Genomic DNA, 14,712 nt, shown 5'->3' on the forward strand with positions numbered 1-14,712 from the left:
TCGATCTAGCATGTAACACCTCATATCACTTTGCGGTCTCACGCACAGTATTCCCACGGGTGTCGCCTTACCTTTGCCCGGGACCGTTTGCGCCTTTTGGCACACGTATATGACAGTGTCGCTAGCATCCATATGATAAGGAGCCCGGGCTGACATGGCTAGTCGTAAACCCAAAGTGGCACAGACTTACAGGGACAGGCATCCATGACCCAACATCGAACGTGTCGGTCATCAGCGAGTGAATCCAGGCTGTAGCATTGGGCTAGCAGGACTCCGGTGAACCGGGCTGTAGCGGGCTAACAGGACTCCGGTATTCATCGCATGACATTTCCCCGAAGGGACAGACACAGGAACGAAGAAGGACACATGCCGGCCAGCCTAAGTGTTCCGGAGCAGTAGCAAGCTACCATGGCTCAGTGAAACACTAGGAGACATTTCCCCGTAAGAGAGGCTACTAAAGATAAACAACTAGATGGTCAGATCCCACACATACCAAGCATTTCAATAACATACACACAATATGCTCGATATGTGCAAATACAACATGGCATCACAACATGACTCTACGACTCAAGTAATTTATTCAATAGGCTCCGAGGAGCGAGATATTACGAACATGGGTCTCATGACCCAACAATCAGAGCATACAAATCAAAGCACAAGCGGAAGCTATCATGTCTGGGTACAGACATCTATAACTGAAAAAGGCTGAGAAGCCTGACTATCTACCAGATCCTGCCGGGGCACAAGATCGTAGCTGAGGTAACAAGCTAAACGTCGAAGTCCACGCGAAACTACTAGTGAGACCGAAGTCTCTCTGCAAAAACATAAGATAGGCAAACGTGAGTACAAATATACCCAGCAAGACTTACATCAGAACTAACTACATATGCATCATTATCAACAAAGGGGATGGTGGGGTTTAACTGCAGCAAGCCAGCTTTGACTCGGTGGCTATCCTGAACTACGACTGCAATGTAACTCTTTTGAGGTGGCGCACACGAGTCCACATATTCACCATATCAATACACCACTATGGATCCGCTCCCGTCTCCCTACGAGAGCGCCATCCATAGCACTCACGCTTATCTTGCGTATTTTAGAGTATCCACTTTCACTTGTCTATGAACTGATATAAGCAACCCAGAAGTCCTTTTCCGCGGACACGGCTATTCGAATAGATGATGTTAACCCTGCAGGGGTGTACTTCTTCATACATGTTTCCACCACTTAGCGTCTGCACACGACATGTGCTCGGCAGACTTCAAGCGAAAGCCGGTGGGTGTAGACCACGACCTACCTAAACACTCAAGTCTCTAGTCCAGGTTTATCGCCTATTCTGGTTCCATCCATGAGGAGATCTGGCCAGAGTTTCGCTCACAGCCCCAAACGATGTGAACAGGGTTCCCGAGATACCAAACGGGCATCCGGTACACCGTGCCACGTACCTACCGCATCACAGCCCACCCCTACGGTCAGCGCTGTCCACGGCCTCCAGTAAGCTACAAACACCAGAAACTACTTGCAACTCCTGGACAGAGGACTATGGTGAATAAGAAGTCGAGCGGGGTCATATTTCAGGGCCCAATGTATGGTAGTAGCTGAATCATGGATCACAAACACAGAACTCAGTTCCTGAGGACGGCTGCAATGAGACAACCCACCATGTACTCCTACATGGCCTCTCACCGCTACCTTTACCAAAACGTGTTCACACACTTAGCTCACACACAGTAGGACATGTTCACACGCCTCTGATTCATCCCCGATGAATCAGACCTGACTCAACTCTAAGTAGTAGCAGGCATGACAAACAAGCAAGAATGAGTAGGCACAACAGGGCTCAAACAACTCCTACTCATACTAGTGGGTTTCATCTATTTACTGTGGAATGACAGGTCATGCAAAGGATAAAGGGGTTCAGCTACCGCAGCAAGTAACAGATGAATCGATGTTGTCCTAATGCAGTAAAAGAGAGCAGGAGCGAGAGAGTGGGATTTTATCAGAATGAACAAGGGGGTTTTGCTTGCCTGGCACTTCTGAAGATAACATTGAGTCTTCATCAGTGTCAACGATCACATCGTCGGTATCACGTCTATCGAGAGGGAACAGATACCGGCAACAAAGAAGAAATACAATCAATGCAATGCACAATATGATGCATGCTCATGACATGGCAATATGAATGTGTTTTGAGCTAATGCAACTAGCAACAGATTAAATGAAGTTGGTTTGAATACAAGATTCAAATTCAAACTCCATATGTGATTATTCAAATGCCATTTAATTGATTTGTGCTAAACAGCAGCTATAAGTTGTTCTAACATGCATGAAAATGGTACAGATGGATTCCTTGAATTTTTCTGATAATTTTTCATATATAAATTATTTAATTTGGAGTTACGGTTGAATTTCTATGATTTTTAGAAGTTTTAGGCATTTTCTGGAATTTCCTGAATATTAATAAATCCAGAAAATGATTTAACTGCGTCAGCCTGAAGCCAGCATGACGTCAGCGAGTCAACGGCCAGGTCCAGGTCAAACCTGACGTGTGGGGTCCACACGTCAGTGACACAGGTTAGACAGGGGGGTTAGTTTAGTTTAATTAAAGATTAGGGGCACTAGGGCCCACATGTCAGTGGCTCTAGGCCTGGGTTAGCGGGGTGGTTAGGCCCTAATGACCGGCCATGTCAGCTCTCGCCGGAGTTTAGCCGGCGACGACCACAGAGCACGGCGGGGAATGCCGGACTTGCGCTAGGGGCATCGGATCGACGCGCCAAGGGCACCAGGAGGTAGCCCGTGCCCGTGCGCATCTAGGGGGACCAACGGGAGGTGCGGGGGTGGCCGTGGTTCGCCGGAGTGGAGCCCGAGGCGGCGGCCGGAGCTCGGGGTTGGGGCGAGTTAGGTGAGAGGCTAGCGGGGCGCTACGCGGTGCGGGGAGCGAGTTAGGCATGCCAGGGTGACCAAATGGTCACCGGAGCTACGCCGGCGACGAGCTCAGGCGGCGGCGTGCTACGGCCAGCTATGAAATGGCGGCTACGGCGGGCGGCAAGCCACGGGGTTAGGGGCAAAACATGCAGGAGCTCACGGTGGTTCGGATGGGGTAGATGACGAGCTCGGGGAAGCGGAGACGGCGGCGAATCGACGGTGAAGATCCTCGGCGGCCGGCGATGGAAACGGCGATGGTGGCGGCGTTGCAGCGTGTCCGGGACCTTGTGGCTCGGTGGGGAGAAAGAGGGGGTCGAGGCGGAGCCTTTGAGCGCATCGGCGAGGCTAGGGGGTGGCGGTGGCCGCGAGGGAGCTCGTCGGTGGCGGCGGCTCCGTTCGGGCGAGTGAGAGAGAGGTCCAGGGGAGAGGATGAGGACGCGGGAGAGTGAGGGAGAGAGGCAGGGAGGTGCGTGGCGTCTCCGGGGCGTCGAGGAGGAAGCAGGAGGTGGCCAGGGGAAGCAGGAGGTGGCCAGGGCCTCTCGGGCGCGCGCCACGCCTCGCCTCTGCCTACTGGCAGAGGAAGACGACAGGGGGGGAGTGGAGATGGGCTGGGCCGTGCTGGGCCAGGTAAGTGGCCGCCAGGTAACTTCCTTCTCTCTCTCTCTTTTATTTCTTTTCTATTTCTGTTATTTTGTTTTTGATTTGATTTAAAATACCAAATCATTTAATAAAATCCTAGAAAGAAATATGGGTGCTTTCTGAGTTATTTCAGTGACCCTTAACAATTTCCAACATTTATTTGAACATTTAAATTATTTATAGTATTTAAATGCCCAAAGTCAAATACAATATGATTTAATTCAAAAATCCAAAAATGACCTAGAATATATTCATCATTTTTGGCAGAGGTTTCCACCTTAACCAGAAATCATGAACTTTTCTTAGGAACCTTTTGGGTTTATTGAAAAGATTTTAATTCACCCTAGTTGAGTTGATTTAATGCTAGGGTTTGAACATCCCCATTTCAATTTTAGGCAAAATTTAAACATGATGCAACACATGACTAGCTAGCTCAGAGCAAACCATAAGCTAGGGATGTGACAACTCACCCCCACTAAACAAGAATCTCGTCTCGAGATTCAAGCGTAGGGTAAGGTGAAGGGGTAACGCAAACTAGTATAATCTTCATGATCCAGGGTGCACTTCAATTGAACGTTGATTCATTCATCCTCATTGTCTTGAAGTCTTGCCTTGAGAACTCCAACTAACATGACAACGAGAGGAAAGGAAAGACCCTAAAAGAATGGTTCTTCTCGAAGGTCGAACAACTCAGGATTAACCCACGGAATGAGACATAACAACATCTCTCGAGCTGAGAGGCGAAGCACACATCCATAGGAATGGAGTGAAGCAGATGACGAAGGTTCACTAGGTAGACCACAATTCCACACCTAAGAGGGTGGTGAACGGTTGTCAACGTAGCGAGGAGTTGAGTTTCCATAATACCATAACGATGCACCTTAGGGAAGGTGACTCATAGAAATATCCCCTTAAGTGGCAAAAAGAATTACCTTTGATTCAGAGATCATTGAGACTCTTTAAACCAACCTAAGGCAATTCTCGACCGATCATTTGGAGGGGGGGTCGGTAGAATGGCATACTCGGACTTGGATGATGTGGATTACCTTGTTGAAGACAACGTAATGGATGAATTTGCTTACCACCGGAAATGGAAGAGACCCATGGTAGAATGGCACATTGGCGGTGCAAGCTGGGAACAAAATGCAAATGCTGGGAATGATTCTGGTAACTGGGGAAGAACCCAACACTAGAGAGTTAATTCACTGGTTGAAAAGGTCATAGCATTGCCGAGGAAACTGAGAGGAATCCCAGTTAGCGTCGATGATAACACCTAGCGCTTGAGCGTGCTCTCAAGAACTTGAGCATTTCCACAATCATCAAGGTTTTACCAATATCCGTGTCAAGGATCCTGGCAACACAACTTGCTACCATGATGGCTAATGATGGATGATGCAGATGCAAAGGAAGATAACACCTTCTCAGATTTCACCTTAGCGAGGCCAAGGAAATAAAAATCTGGATGATCGACCGAGAGACATTTAGCACTCCGCTTCTAATGTTCTCCTTGATGTGCTAGTGTAACCCATTCATAGATATGGTTTGATATCTAGAACATCAAGTAAAAAGGTCGGACTTCGGGATCTCAGAAATCCATAGGGGCAACTAGGGAGTAAATCCTACGAAATCCTTAGGGGAGGTGGCCAACTTCTTCAATCAAGATACTACAATAATAGGTCTTTCGGTTGGGTGTGTTGGCCACGACATCCACTTTACCGGTTATCGAGGGACCAATATTATAGTTCTTGGAAAATGTTCCAACCATCATATCTGCCTGAGATTCAGATCTGGTTGGTGTCAGGATATTCCAGACTCATCGAGTCTAGGAAGACAAATGAAAGTTTGCAACACAATTCGACGAGACAACGCTGCGAGATTCTCAGGGAATGAACTACGATAGTAAGCTCCAAAACATGAGCTGGTTCTGCTACAAACATGTGAACACGCTGTCCCAGACAAGCATGACCACAAAGTAGTCTTATAATAAAACACTACCGAGTTCAGGTGGGGAACCATCAACGAGGATATCAAAATCCTTGCAGAAGGCATGCTCTTAAGAAGGAACTTCTTCTCCTTGAACAAATCAATCAGTGGCTTGGTGTGCTCAGAACACATATGGAATGAAGGTTGCAAGTCTCCAAACCATAGAATACTTCGCACGTATGCATGACTGATTTGGGATGATGCCAAAGGAAACAACATTGACTTTCTCGAATCCACGGCGGCAACTTGCATCAAATGCACATGAACTGGAGGAAGTCACTTCTTACATCCGAACATATGCTTCATGAACTAGGATGAAGAAAATGCTTTCAAAAGTTTCCAACACTAGGTTGATGTTCAACATGATTCATGGGGGAGACAAAATGCTACTGATGGGCTCAACAACAACTCATCGGAATTTCCATATCACTGGACTTCCACCATCATGCGAACACGGTGATAGCATTGGTCAGACCAAAGATGTAATGGTGTATGCTCGAGGGATCAACCACGAGTAAGACAACGTTACGAGCATCGTTGGTACTGATTTGATTTGACGATAGCCCACACTCAAATCAAAGGATTGATAAGACAATAGGTCCAGCAACTGATCATAGGGACCAATCGATGAAGATATCATCTTTCTTCAACACACACTACACAAGAATATCCCTTTGGAACGAACTAAGTCAGGCAAGCTTTTATCTTCCAACTCTCCAAGTTGTTGTCTAGCTTAACCAACTAGCTCAGGGATATCTAACACCGATTCTTGGAGAGAAGGTGGTTCACAAGAAACCAACTTGATCACGAGCTCAACACAGCGGTCAGGTGACAACCTGGTAATACTTCCGAGAAGATCTTCGGAAAATCACGAACCACCGATATGTTACTAAGCTCGAGAACAATCTTGCTTTTCAGGGCAAGACGATATAATCAATGGAGCGAGGATTGAAATAATCCTAACTCATCGATCGAGGAGTGAACCAGGAGAATGGACTAGGTAGCACAATCAGTCTTAGGGTGATGATTCAATAATCAACACGCTAAGAATGAGGTTATCGTCCATTTAACTACCAAGCAACAGAGTTGCTAGCAGTATTGATTTCACACGCCATGATTCATTTGTCGGCATTCCGGTTACAATAACACAGGAATCGAGAAATGAACAATGATGGCAAGAAGTATCACTATGTCAAGAATTCACACGAGGTGGTGCAATTCTCATGAAAATCCTGACATAAAGAAGGTAATACTCCAAGGTAGAACAGAATCAAAATCTGGATTAGCAATTTGTTCTGCGGAGCACAACTTTTTTTTTGACCCAATCCTGGATATGGAAGAGGTACTGGAGTTTGTTTCTCCTAGTCATTCCGCGATAGAATGGCTTGACGGACCACGAGAGTAATAGGCATCGATAAACGAATGCACGCATACTCTTGACTATCAATTGATAGACGAGGGTCAGAAGACAACTAAAGAGGAACAACTCAAAGGAACATACGATTTTCTGAGTTGTGGATGCATGGTTTAGCATGTCGAACCAAGTTCAACATATTTCTTCCGGATAACCCATGCAGAAAGGTAGAACTGGCAGAGTCACGATTTATGAATGGAGAACTCCTCAAGAATAATCATGTTGTGATATTTCAGTTCAACGAGGAACTTTTGCCATAAGTAGTTCATGGTATTCGGAAGAAGAAGATACCACGGACTTCAAGGACTATCGCAAAGGTTACTAATATCCTAAAGGCACTAGCAAAATTATCAACATGAAGCAAGTAGGGTGAAACTCGGGTCGAAAACCCAGAAGTGAAATGCCTACTAACTAAGTGGCATCACGGGATGCTTACGAGAATGATGGCCAGAATCTTCACACTGGGAACACAAAACATTGCTAGATTACTAGGTGACTCCCTAAAACACCTAGGTTCATAATAGTAGCTCCAACATATATGTCAAGGCAATAAAGTACCTCAACTCACTGATTTGTGTGATTAATCTGACCAAAGGCACATCGGAAACAGGAGGAAGGGATTTGCAATTGCATCCGACTGCTTAGAACCCTGGGATGACTCGGACAACATAACGGCTGTAAATGCTCAAAATGATTTGAGACATCCTGCAAAAATGGTGGCATAACCACTCAAAAGCACAATATCAAGGTTTGGAGATCAACAGTTAACATACAGAAATAGTAGGAACTGAACTGAGACTTAAATCCAACAATCTATAAGTCTACGGATTAGTAACGCGTGATCCTGATAGAAAGAAGAGATGGCCTAGTTCTTAACCCCGTAGGAAAGATAAGATGACTCAGATCAGAAGGGCCATGAGGTATAAGGAGTAAAAAGAGCCTTACGTTCCATCCCACAATCAATTCCCTTATATAACTAAGAATTTCTAGACTCAACTTCGACCAGTTTGGCTTGGTAATCCTACAGGCAGTCAAGCTCTGATACCAACGCTGTCAGGACCCCGACTCAATGCCACATCGATCTAGCATGTAACACCTCATATCACTTTGCGGCCTCACGCACGGTATTCCCACGGGTGTCGCCTTACCTTTGCCCGGGACCGTTTGCGCCTTTTGGCACACGTATATGACAGTGTCGCTAGCATCCATATGATAAGGAGCCCGGGCTGACATGGCTATTCGTAAACCCAAAGTGGCATAGACTTACAGGGACAGGCATCCATGACCCAGCATCGAACGTGTCGGTCATCAGCGAGTGAATCCAAGCTGTAGCACTGGGCTAGCAGGACTCCGGTGAACCGGGCTGTAGCGGGCTAACAGGACTCCGGTATTCATCGCGTGACATTTCCCCGAAGGGACAGACACAGGAACGAAGAAGGACACATGCCGGCCAGCCTAAGTGTTCCGGAGCAGTAGCAAGCTACCATGGCTCAGTGAAACACTAGGAGACATTTCCCCGTAAGAGAGGCTACTAAAGATAAACAACTAGATGGTCAGATCCCACACATACCAAGCATTTCAATAACATACACACAATATGCTCGATATGTGCAAATACAACATGGCATCACAACATGACTCTACGACTCAAGTAATTTATTCAATAGGCTCCAAGGAGCGAGATATTACGAACATGGGTCTCATGACCCAACAATCAGAGCATACAAATCAAAGCACAAGCGGAAGCTATCATGTCTGGGTACAGACATCTATAACTGAAAAAGGCCGAGAAGCCTGACTATCTACCAGATCCTGCCGGGGCACAAGATCGTAGCTGAGGTAACAAGCTAAACATCGAAGTCCACGCGAAACTACTAGTGAGACCGAAGTCTCTCTGCAAAAACATAAGATAGGCAAACGTGAGTACAAATGTACCTAGCAAGACTTACATCAGAACTAACTACATATGCATCATTATCAACAAAGGGGATGGTGGGGTTTAACTGCAGCAAGCCAGCTTTGACTCGGTGGCTATCCTGAACTACGACAGCAATGTAACTCTTTTGAGGTGGCGCACACGAGTCCACATATTCACCATAGCAATACACCACTATGGATCCGCTCCCGTCTCCCTACGAGAGCGCCATCCATAGCACTCACGCTTATCTTGCGTATTTTAGAGTATCCACTTTCACTTGTCTATGAACTGATATAAGCAACCCAGAAGTCCTTTTCCGCGGACACGGCTATTTGAATAGATGATGTTAACCCTGCAGGGGTGTACTTCTTCATACATGTTTCCACCACTTAGCGTCTACACACGACATGTGCTCGGCAGACTTCAAGCGAAAGCCGACGTGGGTGTAGACCACGACCTACCTAAACACTCAAGTCTCTAGTCCAGGTTTACCACCTATTCGGGTTCCATCCATGAGGAGATCCGGCCGGAGTTTCGCTCACAGCCCCAAACGATGTGAACAGGGTTCCCGAGATACCAAACGGGCATCCGGTACACCGTGCCACGTACCTACCGCATCACAGCCCACCCCTACGGTCAGCGCTGTCCACGGCCTCCAGTAAGCTACAAACACCAGAAACTACTTGCAACTCCTGGACAGAGGACTAGGGTGAATAAAAAGTCGAGCGGGGTCATATTTCAGGGCCCAATGTATGGTAGTAGCTGAATCATGGATCACAAACACAGAACTCAGTTCCTGAGGACGGCTGCAATGAGACAACCCACCATGTACTCCTACATGGCCTCTCACCGCTACCTTTACCAAAACGTGTTCACACACTTAGCTCACACACAGTAGGACATGTTCACACGCCTCTGATTCATCCCCGATGAATCAGACCTGACTCAACTCTAAGCAGTAGCAGGCATGACAAACAAGCAAGAATGAGTAGGCACAACAGGGCTCAAACAACTCCTACTCATACTAGTGGGTTTCATCTATTTACTGTGGAATGACAGGTCATGCAAAGGATAAAGGGGTTCAGCTACCGCAGCAAGTAACAGATGAATCGATGTTGTCCTAATGCAGTAAAAGAGAGCAGGAGCGAGAGAGTGGGATTTTATCGGAATGAACAAGGGGGTTTTGCTTGCCTAGCACTTCTGAAGATAACATTGAGTCTTCATCAGTGTCAACGATCACATCGTCGGTATCACGTCTATCGAGAGGGAACAGATACCGGCAACAAAGAAGAAATACAATCAATGCAATGCACAATATGATGCATGCTCATGACATGGCAATATGAATGTGTTTTGAGCTAATGCAACTAGCAACAGATTAAATGAAGTTGGTTTGAATACAAGATTCAAATTCAAACTCCATATGTGATTATTCAAATGCCATTTAATTGATTTGTGCTAAACAGCAGCTATAAGTTGTTCTAACATGCATGAAAATGGTACAGATGGATTCCTTGAATTTTTCTGATAATTTTTCATATATAAATTATTTAATTTGGAGTTACGGTTGAATTTCTATGATTTTTAGAAGTTTTAGGCATTTTCTGGAATTTCCTGAATATTAATAAATCCAGAAAATGATTTAACTGCGTCAGCCTGAAGCCAGCATGACGTCAGCGAGTCAACGGCCAGGTCCAGGTCAAACCTGACGTGTGGGGTCCACACGTCAGTGACACAGGTTAGACAGGGGGGTTAGTTTAGTTTAATTAAAGATTAGGGGCACTAGGGCCCACATGTCAGTGGCTCTAGGCCTGGGTTAGCGGGGTGGTTAGGCCCTAATGACCGGCCACGTCAGCTCTCGCCGGAGTTTAGCCGGCGACGACCACAGAGCACGGCGGGGAATGCCGGACTTGCGCTAGGGGCATCGGATCGACGCGCCAAGGGCACCAGGAGGTAGCCCGTGCCCGTGCGCATCTAGGGGGACCAACGGGAGGTGCGGGGGTGGCTGTGGTTCGCCGGAGTGGAGCCCGAGGCGGCGGCCGGAGCTCGGGGTTGGGGCGAGTTAGGTGCGCAAACGAGCGAGGTGAGAGGCTAGCGGGGCGCTACGCGGTGCGGGGAGCGAGTTAGGCATGCCAGGGTGACCAAATGGTCACCGGAGCTACGCCGGCGACGAGCTCAGGCGGCGGCGTGCTACGTCCAGCTATGAAATGGCGGCTACGGCGGGCGGCAAGCCACGGGGTTAGGGGCAAAACGTGCAGGAGCTCACGGTGGTTCGGATGGGGTAGATGACGAGCTCGGGGAAGCGGAGACGGCGGCGAATCGACGGTGAAGATCCTCGGCGGCCGGCGATGGAAGCGGCGATGGTGGCGGCGTTGCAGCGTGTCCGGGACCTTGTGGCTCGGTGGGGAGAAAGAGGGGGTCGAGGCGGACCCTTTGAGCGCATCGGCGAGGCTAGGGGGTGGCGGTGGCCGCGAGGGAGCTCGTCGGTGGCGGCGGCTCCGTTCGGGCGAGTGAGAGAGAGGTCCAGGGGAGAGGATGAGGACGCGGGAGAGTGAGGGAGAGAGGCAGGGAGGTGCGTGGCGTCTCCGGGGCGTCGAGGAGGAAGCAGGAGGTGGCCAGGGGAAGCAGGAGGTGGCCAGGGCCTCTCGGGCGCGCGCCACGCCTCGCCTCTGCCTACTGGCAGAGGAAGACGACAGGGGGGGGGAGTGGAGATGGGCTGGGCCGTGCTGGGCCAGGTAAGTGGCCGCCAGGTAACTTCCTTCTCTCTCTCTCTTTTATTTCTTTTCTATTTCTGTTATTTTGTTTTTGATTTGATTTAAAATACCAAATCATTTAATAAAATCCTGGAAACAAATATGGGTGCTTTCTGAATTATTTCAGTGACCCTTAACAATTTCCAACATTTATTTAAACATTTAAATTATTTATAGTATTTAAATGCCCAAAGTCAAATACAATATGATTTAATTCAAAAATCCAAAAATGACCTAGAATATATTCATCATTTTTGGCAGAGGTTTCCACCTTAACCAGAAATCATGAACTTTTCTTAGGAACCTTTGGGTTTATTGAAAAGATTTTAATTCACCCTAGTTGAGTTGATTTAATGCTAGGGTTTGAACATCCCCATTTCAATTTTAGGCAAAATTTAAACATGATGCAACACATGACTAGCTAGCTCAGAGCAAACCAGAAGCTAGGGATGTGACAGGAAAGCGGATAAACCGAGCTCCAGCTCATATGAGCTCGGTGGACAGTAAAATCCGAAAAAGCCCGTGCCAACATTTGGCAAACATTGTACATGCTTGCAAATTTTCATCACAAAATAACATTTGTGGAAGTCGTGGTAAAAAACAAAATCATGGACTGTTTTTTTTTGCCACGAATTCGACGGATATCGTTTCATGATGGGACTTTGCAAGCGTTGAAAAGGTTCGTCTAACGTTGCCGTAAAAAATATCCAATTTTTTCTGTTGGATTTTATTGTTCACTTGAGCTGAGAAGGGCACTTTCGGTTACGCAGAGTATATACAGCGGGTAAAAGGGTAAAACGGATTTTTTTTTTTTGAAGAAGCAAGTGGCGGAGGTGTGGTTATACAATGGGGTGCGCGGCACGTGCCGCGCCTACGGTTGGCGCGACGGGGCGAGCCCGTGACCGCTGTCTGTCCCCGACCCGTAGAATAATTTAGTGGCCATGCACGCAGACGCGGCCAAGGCATGGGCGGCTGCGGTCAACACGGCGGTCTCCTCCCTCCCTCCCTCCTGCACGCACGCACGCATGCCGCCGATGCGGCTGCAGTGGCAGGCATCAGGTCCTCGCTTCAAGAAGAGAAAAGGACACACGTCGGGCGCAGTATTCAAATGATTCAAAATCTGAGGAGCTTTTTGGGCAGCTAGATACTGCTACAACCTCACAGACTCGATCTCGATGCTACTCATCAGTGTCTCTGGATGCTCTGTCAGTGTCGTTTTTTTTTTATAGAACAGCATCCCATTTTTTGGTCGATGGCTGACTGAATTTCAGATGTTTTGGCTATGGAAGATAGAAAATGGGATCAGCACCAGCAGTGGTCGTGCCGGAGTGGTTATTGGGCATGACTAGAAATCATGTGGGCTTTGCCCGCGCAGGTTCGAATCCTGCCGACCACGCCTTTTCCTTTTTTTATTTGGTATTCATTACCGCTCTACACTATTTTCCTCGTAAATCAATCAGCTTTCTAGCTCCTTGTAGCGCCAGTTAAATAATTTCTTGTGTTTTTTATTCGGGTTAAAAAAATCTCTACTCCTAAAGAATAAGTTGATAGGCCGCGGGTTTTTTTCGCCTCATTTTTCACCAATTTATTGTGTTATTTATTTATTTTTTTTCGAAACAGAGGCAAAAATTGCCTCAACTATTAATTAAGCAGAAGAGAATTGCCCAGTTAATTACGGAAAACCGAGCAAAAGCCGGAACAACAAGGGCCAAGCCCACTCCCAAAGACTGAAACACACAGGGCAAAGCCCACCCTAATCGACAACATGTCGATCTACGGCCAGACAACGCAGCTCCGACTCTGACGGCGAACTCAGAAGAACATAACCAGGCACGGCTGGCGCCACGGAAGATCGCCGAAAGGGACACCTGCAGCCAGTCATCGTACACCACAGGGCCCCGCCGCCGCGGCTTCGACTCCACAGCAGCAAACAAACCGAGGCAATACCGTGAACACGCCGGAGAAGAGCCGACTATCGCAACCATTGCCGCGTCACCGACATCGCTCCCATCATCATCGTTGTCACAGAAGTCTGGTCGCCACAGTGATTCTCTCGGGGCCGCTGCCCTGACATCCACCGCTCCGTCGCGCCCAGCGCAATCAACCGGCACCGCCTTCCGGGGCCGCCGCCCCGACAACCACCGCTCCGCTCGAGCAGCAACACCGCACAACCCAGCTGCCCGCAGCCCACGCTGCCCGGGGCAACCGCTCGCAGACCACGAACGTCGCACCACATCCGGGGCCGCCGCCCCGACGTAAAGTCAGACCGCCCCCTCTAGGGCGCATCGACCGAGTCAACACCCCTACCGCCCAAGCGGGACAAGGATGCCACCCAACCAATGTCGAGATAGAGCCCCACCTCATAGAGCTGCAGCTCACATTGTTCCCGAGATCGCCATCTCGACGCACAATCAGAAACCACCCGGAGCCGCCGCCCCGACGTCCACTGTCCCTGACGACGAATAGATTCGTGCAAACTGCAGTATGTTGACTCTCCAAGGCGATGCCTCAAAGAAGGAAACGACGTAGCCACCGTCATCGCCCGCTTCGACCATCTGAAGCTAGAGATTTCTCCCGGAGAGTCGTGCAATGGAGCTCCACGGCAACGCCTTCAAGAAGGGAAATGACGCCATGGCGCCGCCGTTGCCTGCACCGACCCAAGGGCGGGGCTGGACTTTTGCCCAGAGCTCCACCACACCTCCGAATCCGAGCAGATCCGAAACACTGCTGTAAGGCCCTCGATGCGGCTATATCTCCCACGTGTCGAAGCACGACTTAGAGGCATAATCGCATTGAAAGCAATGTCGCAAGTGAGGTAATCTTCACAACAACCCATGTAATACATAAAGGGAAAGAGATACATAGTTGGCTTATAATCGCCACTTCACACAATTACATGAATAAAGCATTACATCATCCATATACAATCAAGGTCCGACTACGGAACCAAAATAAAAGAAGACTACCCTAAATGCTACACATATCCCCGATCGACCCCAACTGGGCTCCACTACTGATCAACTAGAACGAAACAACACAAAGGACACGATCTTCATCGAGCTCCTCCTTGAGCTTGG

General features: G+C 48.2%; 1 non-coding gene across 1 annotated transcript; it reads left to right on the top strand.

Annotated features, from left to right (window-relative positions):
• The first annotated feature begins 12,949 nt into the window (after positions 1-12,949).
• On the top strand, positions 12,950-13,031 carry TRNAS-AGA (transfer RNA serine (anticodon AGA)). The gene has a single exon. It is a non-coding gene; the product is annotated as a tRNA-Ser (tRNA).
• Positions 13,032-14,712: the final 1,681 nt, after the last annotated feature.

The sequence above is a fragment of the Triticum aestivum genome, chromosome 3A (assembly GCF_018294505.1).
Source record: "Triticum aestivum cultivar Chinese Spring chromosome 3A, IWGSC CS RefSeq v2.1, whole genome shotgun sequence".
NCBI classification, from domain to species: Eukaryota; Viridiplantae; Streptophyta; class Magnoliopsida; order Poales; family Poaceae; genus Triticum; species Triticum aestivum.